At 39.3% G+C, this 16,400-nt stretch overlaps 1 long non-coding RNA gene across 1 annotated transcript; it reads right to left on the reverse strand.

Moving 5' to 3' along the window:
- Positions 1 to 2,503: 2,503 nt before the first annotated feature.
- On the reverse strand, positions 2,504 to 16,053 carry LOC118170406. Its single transcript, XR_004752702.1, has 6 exons — positions 15,767 to 16,053; positions 15,062 to 15,168; positions 9,905 to 10,007; positions 4,952 to 5,165; positions 2,870 to 3,031; positions 2,504 to 2,736 (listed from the first exon to the last, which is right to left on the reverse strand). It is a non-coding gene; the product is annotated as an uncharacterized LOC118170406 (long non-coding RNA).
- Positions 16,054 to 16,400: the final 347 nt, after the last annotated feature.

Raw genomic sequence — 16,400 nt, forward strand, 5'->3', positions numbered from 1 at the left:
AGGACGTTTGCTTGGTTCTTTTTGGCACTCCTGATACTTCAACGCGGGCTTCCCGGCCCGTTGGTAGGTGCGGGGCTCCTGCCGGGCGGTGTCAGCAGTGCCCACCTGTTCCCGCAGCGGGTCAGCCCTCCGAGGCACAGCTCAGGGCAGCGGCAGGCTGGCTGCCTTGAGCCTCTGCTGCCCCAGGAGATGAACCCGAGGCCGGGGCGGGCTGCGGAACCCGGCGGCGGTGCGGAGACCCCCGCGGCAGGAGCGGGCTCGTTCAGCCCGCCCCGAGCCCAGCAGAGAGCGCTGCAACACCGCGCCTGCCGCCGCGCCCGGCACCCGTCTCTTCATTTATGTTAGCCGAACGAATCGCCGTTCTTGCATTTTTTACACATCTGTGGCTGAAGATGGTCTGTCTAAAAAGACTGTCCAAAGAAAGGCTTTGCATTTCAGCAGTTTAAATCTTTTTGTGCCTTTCCTCTCATTTTTTCCCCCCTCAGCTGAGAACTTTTCTCTTGCTCAACCTCAGGGCTGCGCTGGGCAGAAAGCGTAAGCAGCTCCCCAGGCGCACAGGCTACGAGGGGCACACATTATCCAGCTCCTTCTGCTTTCTGGGTGATGCCCAAATCTTGGAAACTAGCACAGGTATTTCTAAAACCTCTCCCTGCAATATCTACACCTGTAGAGAGGAAAGTAAATTTGGTTTATTACCTGGTGCTTCCTCTGCTTCCTGGTGTTTCGTATTGCGTCATCTCCAGTGCTTCTCTGAACTTTGTTTCATAAATACCTACATAAAAACAAACAACAAACAAACAGCACATGCAGAAACCCCTGGGTGCATTTATATTATTTCTCTACTCTTGGATTCCTTAATATGAAATAACCTGAATCAACCATTTCGTTTTACCTTTCTGTGCTTAAAACAATAATGAAATATGACAGTTTATGGCTTCTCTCCTCTGGATGGCAGTAACTCCTGCTTAAACGTTCATGACCCATGACTGCAATATCCCACAGCAAGGGATTTCCTTTTCTTCCCAGTGTACGATCCAAAAGAAACATTTTTTTATTTTTTTTTTTAATCTAAATTTGAAAGCTAAGTAAGCTTTCAGATCAGGAATCTGTTTAATGTAAAAATCAAATTGCATGAGCTCAATGTATGAAAACAGAACAGGAATCAGAAGAAAGGAATTGATGCTGGGTATTTCTAGCTATTTGTATCCGAATACCCGTTTCATAAAACTTAACAAATGTTCCTGAGAAAATCAAATTCCTTTGGCATTAGACAATGAAGCAATACAAAAGGTACAAAGATGTACTGGTCTGAGAGTGTACTGTAATGCCTGCCACTTCAAAATGTTCTCACTGTAACAGAGCACATCTGGATTTCTGGACTGCTCATTGCAACGTGAAATTTTGAAACAGAAAATACATACAGTAAAGGTAATTTCCAAACGCCCACTGAGCAGACATGTAAGTTAGTTTAAACAAGAGAGAGAAGAGGGAATTTAAGCCCTCCTCCCTCCACAGCTGACCAAATAACAGTTTTTCAGTACCGGAGTGACGTTTATGTGTACGACTGGGGTCCAGGACTAGCTGCATTGCCTCCTAGGGCTGGTAAAAGCGATGCAGTTCAGAGCAACAACTCCCAGAGATGAGAGCCTGTATTTATATGACCGAGCCCACACTACAGGCAGGACCAGAGTCCCTTGACATCCTCCCGCTGACACTGAGTGGCTGAGGTCTGACCTGCAGCCAGCCAGCCTGATTTCTGGGGCTCTCCAGCTGCCGGCTCAGCAACAGCCACCGGTGCGGCACCGCCGTGGCATGAGCTCTGCTTTTTGAAGTCATGGAGGTGCATTGGAATTGTTCTGCTCCCAGCCAAATTCTGCTTTGGCTTTGCTTTGAACTTGTGCCTCAGCAGCTGGCTTCATCAATGCTACATCACGTTATCATGCTCTGTATCCTAACGTACATTGCTAAAGCAGGGAAAAAGTATTTGACCCTACATGAGCGTTCGGTTCTTGGCCTGGAGGCTGAGATGGGCCATGGGGGTCTAAGAGCGTTTTTGAGAGGTGGGCAGAAAAACCTGGTTTGTAGAACTGAGAAAAACCTTACTAACCACATCTTTTCAGTGGAAAAACAAATGCCAAATTTTGCAAGTTTGTTATTTTTTCTAGAATCAAGGCACAGTTTACATTCCCCCTCCCCCCCAAACTGCTGGTGCTCAGAAAAGCCACTTATTTATACCGATGTGTCTCTACTACTATTGTCCTGATATTCAATAACACAGTAAGGTTTTGTCCATTCTGCTATTTTTCCTACATCTCAAAGAGGGAAGCAAAACAGTTTTGTGTAAACAAGCCTGTCCCATAAAGGGTCCTACCTAAGAATTGGAAGTCCTCTGTGGTAACAGAAACATCAGCTCAGCACTGAAACAATCTCCTTCAGGAAAACACGGTGTCTCCTGGGATTCTTTCATACGTAAGGGAGCAAATTTTGTTACTGCCCTCCTGGAAAAAGAATGGCACCTACTAGCTGACATGAATTCAGCCCCAGAGTGTGAAAGGCAACAGAGAATCAGCGGCACACCAACTCGGCCCTCTCCTGCCTGATGGTCCAAGGTAATTTGCATTGGCAGCATGGCAGAGGTGCTCAATAGGATTTAAAGACTAAAGATATCACTGGGAGATAAACTGCAAATAACTCTAAGCTCTTGCCCTGGCCTATTTATCTGGAATGCCAGAAAACCTGAAAAATAATAACGTGGCTGCAACTAAGAAGGTGATAATAAAGCTTGCCACAAAGCTGAACTTCAGCCTTTCAAGAGATGAATAAAGGTAAATAAATCATCTGTTACAGCAGTTTTACTGCAGGTCCATACCTTTGAGATTCTCTGATCTGCCACAAAATTTTCTCTGAAGACTTCATTAAGTTCTGGTCCTGGCACCAGTTTGTCAGCAAATGACAAAGCACTCTGAGACACCTTCCCCAAAGGTTCCTCTAAAGCACATTTGTGAATGCCTGTTACTGTTCGTACTGACTTCTGAGCTCAGAAAAGAAAGAAACAAACAAAACAACATAAATCCAAGTAAAGAGAAAATACATGAATGTTGGCATATAGAAGTTCTTTCCTGTCCTATCAAACATAGCTCCCTCTCCCCACTTCAATGTGTTAGTTTGCCTCCCTTCATTCTGGTCGCAGGTGAAAAAATGTCAGACATAAGTACAGAATATTAAGTGGATGAAATGGTCCCTGCAGATTTATTTTTACTGTATAATTTTCTAGCCATATGATTTGTTCGAAGTGTGGGAAGGAGGTTTCTGCCATATAAAACATAGCTGGGCTATGTAAATCTCTCAGAAAATGCACCTTGCCCTATGAGTAATTTGAACAGCATTCTGTACAGCCTCTTTTTTGAAAAAGATGTGATTCGTTCATCTCCTCTTTCCCTTAGCTCCAGTGTTCGTACCCACTTCCTGGATGGTGATATGCACACATGGCATATCAGAAGTACAGAGAGAACACATGCCACAATACATAAGTTTTAAAATTGTATTTTTCATCTTCCTGAAACACTAAAATGCAGGCCAATGGAAAACAAAACACTTTCCTGCACAGTGCAGGGTGCCACTGTGACAGCTGAGGTCAGGAGTAGAGAAAGCATGCAGAACGTTTCAGGCTGAGGTCCAAAGCCGAGAAATTTCAGGTTTATTGTGAGGACAGAAGAGCACTGTGCACTTGAATTTCTATCTGTTGGCACTATAACTAGAGACAGCTAGTCAGAAGGTTAGGTTGTAACTAGAGCGCAGTTTGAAAGGAGATTTCAAACTGATTGCAAATTCCTTTTCGTTACAAACTCCTAAATTAAGTGAGATTATCTGAAAGATAGGTTTATTTTGAATCCTGAGTCACTCTTTAAACTATCAGTTATGGGATATGGTCATTTTGAATTATAATTTAGAAAAATATGTATGGGATTTGTGCTAGCTGACCTAATGTCAGAAGTTACAGAATTGCCAGTAGTTTGTCCACAAAAACACTCACTCTGGACTCATTTTAAAATAAAGAAAAATAATTCAAAAATCTGCTGGGAACAGCAGTTCCGTCTCCCAGACTGGAGATGTTTTGCACCCCTAGAACAGAACTTAACTGCAAGATGCCTTGTTCTCTAAGAAATGCAATGTTTCTTTGAAATATTTCCTCCTACTTCCCCAAATTAATTAGCAAGAACAGAAGTCCACAGCCTTACAACAAGACATCAGCTTTCTTGCTTTCTCATGCAAATGCAGTGGTAGTGGAGACTTACAGCACAGTCCTCTTGCTTGGAAGGAGGGTAGGCTTTCCCCTTCAGTGCTAGGATAATATTGAACATGCTTTCTGCTAAGTAGTACATTGTTATTGAGTTCTCTGCAATGTTATATGAAAAGACAATACAAATAATATCACTGTTACAACTGCTTTCAGGTTTGTTTCATCTGAGCAAGGTCTTTTGTTGGCTTATCTTTATGTGCAACATCAACATGATGATTCTACCTTCAGGAATCAAAGAAAAGAAGTTCATCTGCATGGGATATGCACTTGTTTTTAAAGAGCTGTTTCTTTTTTTTTTTTTTTTTTTTTTAAAAAAAAAAAAAAAGACTATGGGTTGCTGGTTGCTGGAGTTTCCCAAGGCAGTTTTGCCATTGTTGATAATGCATTAATCACAATACATCAGCATGCCACAGAAAGAGATTTTCCAGGGTTGGCTATGCCTTTTGTATAGCACTAAGCAAGAATGACTAAGGCATAAAAGGGCATACTGTGGTGAGGCACTTTTGTGAGTGAGGAGTGCAAGGGCAGAGAAGACACATGTAAAACTAACACCTTCTGCAAGCCATGAAGAAGTCAGCAAGAAAAGAAGTATAAAGGGGGAAGCAATGTACAGAGGCATGTACAGAGAACAGGCATGCATCCCAAAATCACCTGTAAACAGAGCTGGGAAAAGCCTGAGGAACCAGAAAAAGGAAACTCTTTTTCATGTGATAGCTGCAGAGATCTGGTTACTTCAACGTCCATGGGCTCCCTTGTGCTGAAGTTGCTGAATCTGAAGAATTTATTGCAGAACAATCTGAGCAGTATCTTGAATCTTGAAACTCAGTTTCACACAATTAAACCGCAGCACCTCAATGCTCAAGGGCTATAAACAAAAAGAAAGGACAGAGTCAATTTGCAAGAAGTATATGTCCTGTGGTAGAAGTCTAACTTGTATTTGAACTCATTTGCAAACTGGTTTCTTTGCAAATCAGTAGTATACAATATTTCCTTCTGCTCCTGTCCTCCCCACCTGTACTGTATGTACTTACACTATCTGGTTTGATTTCCTTTGCTCTGCCTCCTACTATACTCTATATGTTAAGGTCCCAAAGGAGCCTTCAAATTTACAAAACAGTCCCTGATATAGTTGAGTTGTAGTGCTACTTTTCTGTGAAACTCTAATTCATAATTTTTTTATATCCCCTCCATTTTTTATACATCCCCAAAGACCCCTCCTCTTCAGGTGGGTGTACATATTGGGGTGTTCTGAATTGCACCCAGGTGATCAAGGTCTCAAGCAACCATTTCAAAGGTCAAAAATTGCCAAGGTATATAATTCTTGGCTAAGGGGACTGCCAACGCTTTGCTTCAGTAACCATTCAATCTGAGGGGGCAGGGGCTGCTTTAGCAATCTAATGTCATCCATCAACTGCCTTTTAGGACGTATCTGAGAGCTCATCTGCATTCTACAAAGCAGCTGCAAAAAAGGACCAGTGAGGCTAAATCACAGATCAACAAGCCATTAGTGTATCTGGCACATACTTTTCTTAGATTTTATCCAAGATTAAGGGTGGGTTTTTTTGGCCATCTTTGTTGGCAGTACAGAAGAAAGAATGTCATTTTGCACGAGTTACAGAAATACTCCCTTTTGACTGATGGGAGTTGTTTGCTTTAAGCAAACTACATAAGATTTACATAATAAGAATTAATACAGGAGGTTTTTTTAATCAAAAGTAAAAGATTGTTTTTGATTTCACCTCCTTAAATAGCATTAAGCCAAACTGTCTGATGGCTTATGAATAATAATAATAGGAATAAATATGCCTTGTGTATGAGCCCCTGCTGAAACCTTGGATCAGTTATACCATTTGGGAAGAGACAATTGCAGCTGAACATTATGCACAAGACTTATCCCCACTTCACTTCTGATCTGGCCTATTTTCCTGTGTTCTCATCCTCAGAATCTAGATAACGTGGTTTATTGAAGATAACACCTGAAAGGTCTTCCAAAGAGTGCACGTCTGTGCATGCAAAACAAAGCAGCTCAAAGCCCTCTTTCTTGCTCACATCACCAGAACAGACACAGAGGGAAAAAAACCTCTCTACGACCTGGTGTTTCCTTTGCTGCATCTGTGTGTCGGTGTGTGACTGGCATGAATAGCAGGAGGGGACAGAGTATGGCTTTCAAGCTTTAAAGCTTAGCTCTAGACAGGCTGCCTCCAACAGGTAAGTGAAATGAAGGAAGAATGGGTCTCTTTTTATATTGATAAATCCAGCCTACTCGTGAGCATTCTTGAAAGTGTGCAAAGTTCTGATAAGAGTTTTATCAAGCGTGTATTACATCAACTGGCTGCTACACCAGCCCTCTAATCAGCTGTTTTCCTAGCAGCAGTCCCTAGACAATAAGCTCACGTCTATTGAAGAAGCACTTCACTGTCAGAGAAGATGTTGTTACAGTAATTCATGCTTGAGACCAGGTGGACAACCAGAAGGACAACCAGGCCTGCAGGTTTAAATATGCTCTGATGCTGGGGGAACTGAGAATCTTTTAAAAATCATCAGTTCTGCATATCTGAGAGTCCCTCTTCGTGAGGAAGAAAATGTATTTACTAAGTTAGTGGAGGAGTCAACAGAAATAACTGTTAATAATTAAACACAAGCCTGTGAGAAATGCCCTTTCCAGATGCTCTTTTTTAATACAACATGGGTTTGTAATTAAGTTTTAACAAGGTTTCTTCAGCTCTGTAATGGCTTTTCATAAAAACTTTTGTGGAAATGCAGAGGAAAGAACTGATCTAGAAAAGAGAAAAAGGCTGATGGATATAGCTTCTTTTGTTACACTGAGACTGTTAGCAATTTCTTGGATTAAACCAAGACAGACTTTGAGAGACTCCAAAGATCTGAGCGTACTGAGAGACTTTGAGCATTCAGTTTTTCATCACTAGCAATATTAAAATCCCCACATAAGATTATTCTTTGTCTTGTACTTATATAAATAAGGACTAATTCTACTTAGGAAATGTAGTAGCTTGATTTAAAGGGAATGATTTCTGACCATTGAAAATGGTAACAGAACATGTCTCACACTGAAAATAAAAGCCAGGCCATAATCTGCTCTGCCCAGAGAACAGTAACGTATGTTGCAATCCATATCTGTGCACCTCATCTGAAAGAAATCTGATGAGTTTTCCTGAGGCTATTCTGGGATAATTGTATCTTTGTCCATTATAAATTCACTTATATTTTTATAAGCAAAGCAAGGGTCCCGTTGGCACTATTAGAAATAATCCCTTAAGAGTTTTCCAAAGATATGTCTTGCTTAACTTCAACAGGGAGTTAACTAAACACTCTACAGAAATTTTATTTTTCCTCATAAGCAACAATAGATCCCTGTAAATGTAAAGCAAGCCATACACAATCAAATATGCTGGCATAGAAGTAGTCATGCTCTCACTCCTATAAAAAGTAAATAAATGGTGCCAATAAAGACATGCCAACATGTAAGAATAAACCTTTTGTTTAAAGCGTATATAACTAAAGAACATTTTATAAGCTTTTAAAAATTCATTAAGACTCAGGCCTTGGCTGTTTGGAAAGCTTTCTCTGTGACTGGATCAGCAGAAGACTGGGGTGAATTCTCTGTTTTCATGTATTGAGGCCACAGAGCAAGAAAAAAGCTCAGTTTACTTGAAACCGGGTTCTATACTCATTAAGTTGTCACAGAGAATAGAAATAAATTGTCCTGGCCTGTCCTTTCCATGCAACCCTATCCACTGTAGCTACAATCAGGGAAGAGTAGTTTTTCCATCTACACCCTGAGCTTCTTTTTGCTGTCTTGGGCTCACTCCAGGGGTGCAGGGAACCTTCACAAGTTTCCTGAAGTGCTGCTTACTGACCTCTTACAAACTTATACAGAATGTAATGGCTAATGCATCTGTGGTTATCTGCCAAACTAATGAGTATTTTTTCACCTAAGAAGTATTAAAATGTTTTATGACATGTGAACATGAAATTCACATGACAGCTGTTAAAGTGGAAGTGTCATAGGAATTACCATGTAAGAACAGCTCAGTACCCCATCTAAAGTGATATCCTCTCTCCCAGTGCAATCAGCCACAAACATTTCAAAGAGCGGGCAGGCAGTAATCAGGACATGGGCTAAAAAACAAGCACCGGTATTTGGATCCATTTACAAATTTTCCCAGAGAGCACTGGCATACACATTTCAGCGCAATCTTTGTGTTCTTAACACTAAGGAAGGTGCAGTCATGCACAGAGATCTCCTAGCTGACATACTCATGCACAAACATTTTCTACACTTTACAGTTAGGCAAACTTTGTAAGGTAATTAAGGGCTTGGGGATCGCTCCTTTACTGTACAGTGAACTTGCATGCAATACATCGCAGTCATTACAAGTAACTGAGATGTCTGAACTGCAATGGTGCTTACAGCTGGGCTTGTTCTAGGAGATAACTGTGTTACAGAAGCAGCCCTGCCCTTTTTCTGAAGACTTTCAAACTGGCAAAGCTGGGATGTTGCATGAGACAAGACAAAGACTAGTATCATCACTTGCAAATGATGACACAGGATAGAAAGGTGCTTCTGCACCTTAAATTTAACTGAAATAAATGCAAGCTTAAGCTGCCACTCCTACAGTTAGACTCATATGGTTCTTCCAAGGTGCCTGTTTGTACCAAGTGTAAATGTACAATACCGTGATTTAATAATGAAACTGAGTTACAAATAATAAAAAGAATTGCATCAGTCAAATTTGTACCCTTTCATTTAGTATCATCAAAAGTGCATATACCATGTAATACCCAGATGGATTTGCCAAGCCACCTGAAGGATGTTCATTAATATAAAAAGGTGAGTGTATTGCCTTTGGTAGACAGTTCACTACTTTGTGAGTTAAGCAACAGTTGCTTCAGAAAATCAAACAAAACCCATGACCAAACAAACCATGACTGCTTCCTTCATTTTCTGACCATCTGCATCCCTTTGGAATATTCACATAAAAATGACATATTTGAAAAGATTTTTTTTTTTTTTTTAACAGAAACATTTAATTCTCATTCACAGTTTACTGTGAACAAAAACTTCAACACTTCTAAGAAATTATAAAAGAAAGTGATGAGCACATAAGATTCTTGCTACATCTGTTATGGAGCAGAAAAAAAAATGCACAGAATCCTAGAAGCCTGGGGAGAGGAACAGAAAAACTGGAGGAAAGGGCTGTATCCCAGGGACAGGTACATGTGTGACTGTGTGGCACAAGCTCTTATTGCAATTAAGCTCAGAGTACTTTATAATGAGACAGTAAATGAAGCACAGGCTATACCCTCCTAGTAAGAAAATTTCAGAAAACTCCATTGAATATTTTCCTTCTGAAAGACTTTTCTTTCAGCTTGTCTAGTCAAGGAGAAGGATCTAAGCTAATATGTCTCACTACCACTAACTGAGCATAACATGTTGCTTAACCTTCAGTGCATTAATAGTATCTGGTATCCAACTGATAGGAGGCAACTCATATTTCTAAGATGACAGAACCCTGTGGGTCAGTTGTGAGATTCCAGATTAAAAGATTTACAGAGCATATAATAATTGTAATACACTCTTACCTAGATTCCAGGATTTTCTTCATGGTTTCAGTGATAGTATTTCTCTCCCTGGTATTACCTGACAGTAGGTTCATTGTTTGGCGCTGTGAAATTTCTTGCTGCCCTATTTAGCAAAGACAGATTTTAGATATTTTAGTAAACAGTAATATACACTTGATGTATTGGCAAGGGATATGTGGATTTGTTCATCTACGTTTTGTAGGGTGGTTATATATAACGGTGTCTGACACACGGAGCTGTGGAAACCATGGCTCTTGGGCTCTGGAGCATTCTTTTCTGCCTGGGCATTCTTTGCAATGCTAAAATCTGATAATGTGTAGTTGCATGTTAATCCACCTTGTCAGCATTTCTGAAATAATCTAGCCCAGTTGTTTTGACCTTTTTTGATTTGCAAGCCTCTAAATGTTTTCCAAGGAAATTATGAATCCTCTCTGCACTCTGAATTTAAGCTTATGGGTAATAAATAGTCTTACTTTCCTTAGTTACTTTTCAGGGATTGCTTGGAAATGGTCCCTTGCAGTGGTTTCAAGCCAGGGGTTGAAAGCCACTTGTAATTTATGGCCAAAGTCACAGCTAGAGTAACTTGGCATAATTCCACTGATTTCAAAGGAAAATCTTTTGATAGTGTCAGTTAGAATAATGCCCAGTTTATTGAACATTAGCTGAGGAACTTCCCCTGGTTTTAGTTTTCATCTGTAGCTTTTGCTGCAAATAAGACTGAGCTCCATTTCAATGTAATTACACCTCCTTTGGGAAATATTCCTTCCTTACTGCCCAGACCAGAACACATCAAAAAGCCCAAGAGGAATCTTAAAAAAAATACATAGGAAAGCTCATCAGAAAATTCTTAAAATTTTATTTTATGCTTGTTCTTAGCTATATCCTAGATGTCTAATTTTTAAGATGACTTCAATCAGCTAACACCTTTCGCCTCAGTGGTGCCGTGTAACACATACAACTCCTATATAGGCTATACGGTTAATAATATGATTTTTGCTTGGATTTCAAGTAGCTTTACTGTTAAAGTCTTGAGGTCTACTTGTAAGGTCATGGTATCAATGTCTCTGAATTGAGTTATATCAATTTACACCAGATGATCCTATGCCCAATTAAATTAAGATGCTCAACGTTCCTCATAAGTGCAAAGAAAATAATGTTGCTGCTTCTTCTGTAAAGGAAAAGCTCAAATAGGAAGGTGGGTATTAAGAAAAGTAACAATTAGGTCTGAAATGTTAATAACTGGATATCTTTTCTGAAGATAGTTAAAAGTATTTACATTTTAAAAGACAAGAAAATCTCTGAAAAATTAGAGAAAAATGGAAAATTGTCTTTTATGCTGTTACTGCCTAGCTCACTTTGCAGCTCCACCACATGACAACGAATAACTAAAGAAAACTATTATTATGCAAACCACTCTAGCACAAAAGGGTATTACATATCTGGTACAAAAGGGGATTTCTTTAAAAAGCACAGCACATTCAGTGTTTAGGGTTTGCAGTTGAAATTCATGGCCTTGCTTGCCAATATTATCATGCAGCTGCGTATTATGCTATTGCTTTACTCTGAGGGGAAAAAATCACAATAAAGATATTCAAATGGGTTCATATTAAACTGTTGTATTCTCTTATGTTGCAATATCAGTTTTTAATGATTTCTGGCATCTCTTCTCTAGCACAAAGGTCACAATAAACACTAGCCATAGAGACTTCGAATGCAAACAGAAAATGCCAAAAATGCATTTTTTAAAAAAAATTATAATTGGAAAACAGTGTTAGGCATTATTATTAGAGAAGGCTTCTGACAATATCTTAAATTGGTGCTGTAAATAAAAAGCAGGGTTAAAGGTATTAATTTTTTTTTTTTTTAATCATTCCAGAAATTATCTCCTATTTAAATAAAAGCAAAATCAGCTGACCAAAAACTTTCCTGGTGAGTAAAAGATTAAATCTAGCCTCTCAGAAATCATAAGATCTTTATGACACAAATATTTGAATATGAATTTGGTTAAGTAATACGTCAGGGTTAAGTGCTTCCTGCTTCTTCTGTATACAGTCTTAGTCTCATGACTATTTTGAACGACCTTACTAAGCATCAATGATTTTTCTTATATTCTTTTTAAGGAATGTTTTGTAAAATTCCATATCAAGTCACTCAGTACAAGTCAAACAATTTAAGAGGAACAGCTTAAACTTTTTTTTTTTTTTTTTTTTTTTTCTTTGCTTATGTCATTTTCCTCTCTTTGGCTCTTAGATACATATATCTCTGGGCATCTTCAGCCCATTGTTTGCAAGTCCGTCATGGTTTTGTGTTCTGTTTGTCCCTCTGTTGCCTGAGCCTTGCCGTCACAAGGCTGAATGATACGCACTCTGTGGTGATTTAATGTACTGAAAAACAAAGGAATGGCAAAAAAAAAAAAAAAAAAAAAAGAACATTTTGGTTCTAAATTGTATGCACATCATCAGTTATTTAAATTCACTACATGTGATTCTGATTTTCTGCCTTCTTACCTTTTCCTTTTAAGCAATTTATTAAAAAATACAGTTCCAAGCTTGTGTGTCAAACATAGATCAAAAATAAATACGCACATTTTGTGGTCACCAGTGTGACTTATGTTCTCTACATCACTGCAGCCTGGTTAATCAAGATTCCTGCTTTCAGAAACCTAAGGAAATAAGTGTATGTGATCAGCAATACAGCTCCGTGGGTAATGCAATATTTCCTAAGTTACTGTGTGCAGCAACAGGACACCATGACATAAGCCCTTTTAAAAGAGGTAGATCTCATTATCTTATTTTCTCCATTTTATTGATGGAAAGATTTATTCACAGAAGCTTGGAGTAGTTCAAGGTAAAGCACCTCTTTGCAACGCCAAAGCTACTCTACCCCCATGTGGAAGGTTTGCACTGTTCTGATGATTTTGATGACTGACCATTGCACATAGTGCAAGCTTGTGAACTTGTGACATTGGCAGTGCTGCGCAGAACCTCCTGCTAGGCTAGCTGGGAAGTGTTCATATGCATTCCTGTATAAATTATCATTTACTCATGCTTACATTTAAGTATGATACTTTTTTTTTTTTCTTTTTCTATTTTTAAAGAAATTGTCAGGCTTTATGGAATAACCAGGAAAACAATACATAATGAATACAAAATGAAGAAAATGCACTAAACAACATATACTAATTGTACTAATTGCTGGTTGTAATTAATTAGTAATTATAAGCCCCCCCCCCCCCAGTCTCAACCACTAGCGAATAATTTACTTTCATGAATTCAATAAAACCAGGAAAATTTCAAAATATCTTAATCATTATTATTTTAATTGACAGATAAGGTCATTGGTTGTGATTGCGTCCAGAACTTTTATTTTTTAAACTAAGAAGGGACACAAGTAGGGTCCTGTTCTTAGACTGATAAGAGATCAGAAGCCTAACCAAAACCTGTAGCCAATACGCCGAATAGTTAGTCGTTATTGTCTACATTTTGCTTTCAGGCTCTTCTCAGCTGAGAGTTGATCTGATTTAACTGGCTGCAGCAGAGGGGAGTATTTATTGCTATGTTTTCTAGCATTCTTCAGTTCTAATGACAGGAAGCATGTCAGGCAGTATGACAGAGTCCTGACCATCTGCAAACCCCTCGTGTGATGGCTTTCTAAGGAATAAAGTCACAGAGGCTTAACAGCATTATGGTCCTGGATATCCCTGGTTAGAAACTAAGGGGGCTCCTTGTGCTGCACAGGTAGAATTGTACTTCTGTCTAGTGCAGCATCATTCTGAGGCCAAATGCTCTTACTGCTCCCATTTAAGCTGTATCTGCCTTACATTTTTTGTCTCAAAATACCCTTCAAAATATTTCTTCAGATTATCTAGGCTGTGTTATTAAAATGTCTTGCTTAATCTCTGTTAATCATCATAAGTTCTGCTGAAATGTGAGGGTCAGTTCTTACAAAATAGTATTTGCAATTACTGTCCCACCGTACTGTTCCACAAGCTGAAATTGACCATAGGCTTAAAACCAGGACACACAAGTGAATCGTGTAGTTTTCCTTCAGTTAACCCATCAGCATGGCTTCAGAACAAGATTTTAAAATAGCACTATCTAAAAAAATAATGATGTTATGAATCACCACTTCTTACAAGACCTTTTGAGGTTCTCCCTTTTCCTGTTTGTAAATCCCTAGTCTTTGCATTAAAATTTTCTCAGACAGGAAAACAATAACAATTGATTTACATGGACAAAAGCAGCTTTTCTCAGTTTTCAGTCCAGCTTCCTCTGAGATCGCATTGACCTCCAAAGTTCAACTTCTTCCAAGAAAGTTTTCTTTGGGATTAATAGCCTTCAGCATCAAGTCACTGTTGAGTGCTACAGCCATTTTCAGTGCTATAACTAAGGCTGTATCAGCCTTTCCACGTAAACTTTTATTTTCAGAGATTTATAGCTTGCCTACGGGAGATCTATAGCTTGTCTCACTCCTATGGGAGTGATTTTACTTTTTATTTTGGGAAATTTACACAAATCTGTGGTTGTTTTTAGACTGAATTCAAAAGAGACCTTTACTTGCTATCTACATCCTATTGGTGCCTTGGAGAAATCTCAGCCTGGCTTTCTAAGATTACAGATCTACTGATAAATTATGTAAGGGCAATAAAAACTCCATAAAATGAGTTCTTAAATGGTTATTCCCTATACTAAAGATTCCCAGATTGAATCTAGTCACTTATTCTCTAGAAGACATTTTAATCACTAGAAAATTCCAAGATTTATTTGCAGGTTTTAGCCAGCCATGCAGCAATGTGATACCAACAAAGTGCTCTGCAGTAAACAAAGAAGTCTGATGTTGCTGTTAACATCCTCATGCAGACTAACTGAGCAGCATTTTGCCCCTTCTGCAGTTAGAAATGCTGATGGACTCAGGGATGAAGACACTGTTGACTACACAGAAGAGGCCCAAGAAAAGCAGAGGTGAGGAGCTTGGGGAAACCGTGGCCTCCTGCCTTTTCAGCACCCGTGACAGTTCCCTGGTGGCCCCGGGGACACCAGGGCACCAGGACATCACTGTGGCAGAGAGGAGGAGACAGGCACCTTTCCCTCCAGCATCATGAAATAAATCTTCATGAAAATTAGAGCCACTTCCAGCAAGACAAGAAGAAATACTTACACAACTCTGCTCTGCACAAGCCCTTCCAGAAGAGATTTGGAGGCACCATCTGCAGGTAAAGCTGACAGAGATTCCATGGAGTTTCCAGTTTCCTTTATAGGTAATTCCTGCAAAAGGGTGATTTAGTCCTGAGTCATTGCTATTAGGGATGAAAATACAAACATGACACAACACACAAACATGTTCAAGGCTACAGGCTACAAATTTAATTGCTTCAAAGAAAAACATAGCTACGATGATGACCCAGTGCAATACAATGGTTCCCATGACTACTCATTTATTCCACAACAGAAATCTGAACAAACCAGAGACAATACCCTGTCCCCAAATCCCCCCCAATCTGATCAACAAAACTGAAAATGCACAGGCACTCTTTTCTGACAAGTATGGGATAATTTCTAATGTATGTGTCCAGCTACAGGATCACTATTTCACTTCATGAATACAAATCATATATTTTCCATTTGATCACCTGCCATATGAAGGGAAAGGCTAAAGTCACCCCTTGGACCACCCCTTGTTTCAGAAAGTCAGTGACTATCACATTTGCTCATACAATACAGAGAGATCACCCTTAAATTAATTCCATTGTTTTCAAGCAGAACTATTTTGGCCCCCCAAAACAGCAAAGCAACATCCCTTGAAAATGAGGCACTGGTTACCATAAAGAACCAACAGTGCTGCATCTGAGTAGGAGATACTAACCTTCTTATTTCTGGGAGTGATCCATTTGAATTTGATCCAGAAATCTTTTTTGAGGGCTGCTCGTTATAACTAGACAAATGCAGTCCAAACTCTGAAACTTCTTTTGAAGGCATAATGGCAGGAAAACTTCACAGATGGGATTAGAATTAAGATAATGAGGTAGCTTTGCAGAAGTCTAAAGGAGTTTTTTCCAAATGTAAGGAATGGCATAGGATAAAGCTTGAAACTGAGTGACTGAAAGTCTAAGAAGTAGATGGAGGAGGCTGGCATCATGGGCTAATCAGTGAAAGAAGAGATTTCTTGATCCTGAATGAGAGATGATAGGTAGGATGAGGTGAAGCTATGAATGGCTTTGAAAGGGAAGACAAGCTGCTTATATCAGATAGAAAAGGAGTGTTATATTTGACAGTCAAAGTGATGGGCTAGGAAAATGATCTCTGCAGTGCTATGTAGTATAAAATCATCCCAGCAAAATTGCATTTGTCAAAACCAGATGAATGGATATTGCAGTAATCAACTAAGCTTGGTGATAATTTACATATATATTAATTCATGCATAATAATCTTCATATAGTAAGTTCTATAACTCACTTCCCTACAATTATTTTTAACAATTTTTGGAAACTTACGCTGA

This window comes from Oxyura jamaicensis, chromosome 8 (assembly GCF_011077185.1).
Source record: "Oxyura jamaicensis isolate SHBP4307 breed ruddy duck chromosome 8, BPBGC_Ojam_1.0, whole genome shotgun sequence".
Lineage (NCBI taxonomy): Eukaryota > Metazoa > Chordata > Aves > Anseriformes > Anatidae > Oxyura > Oxyura jamaicensis.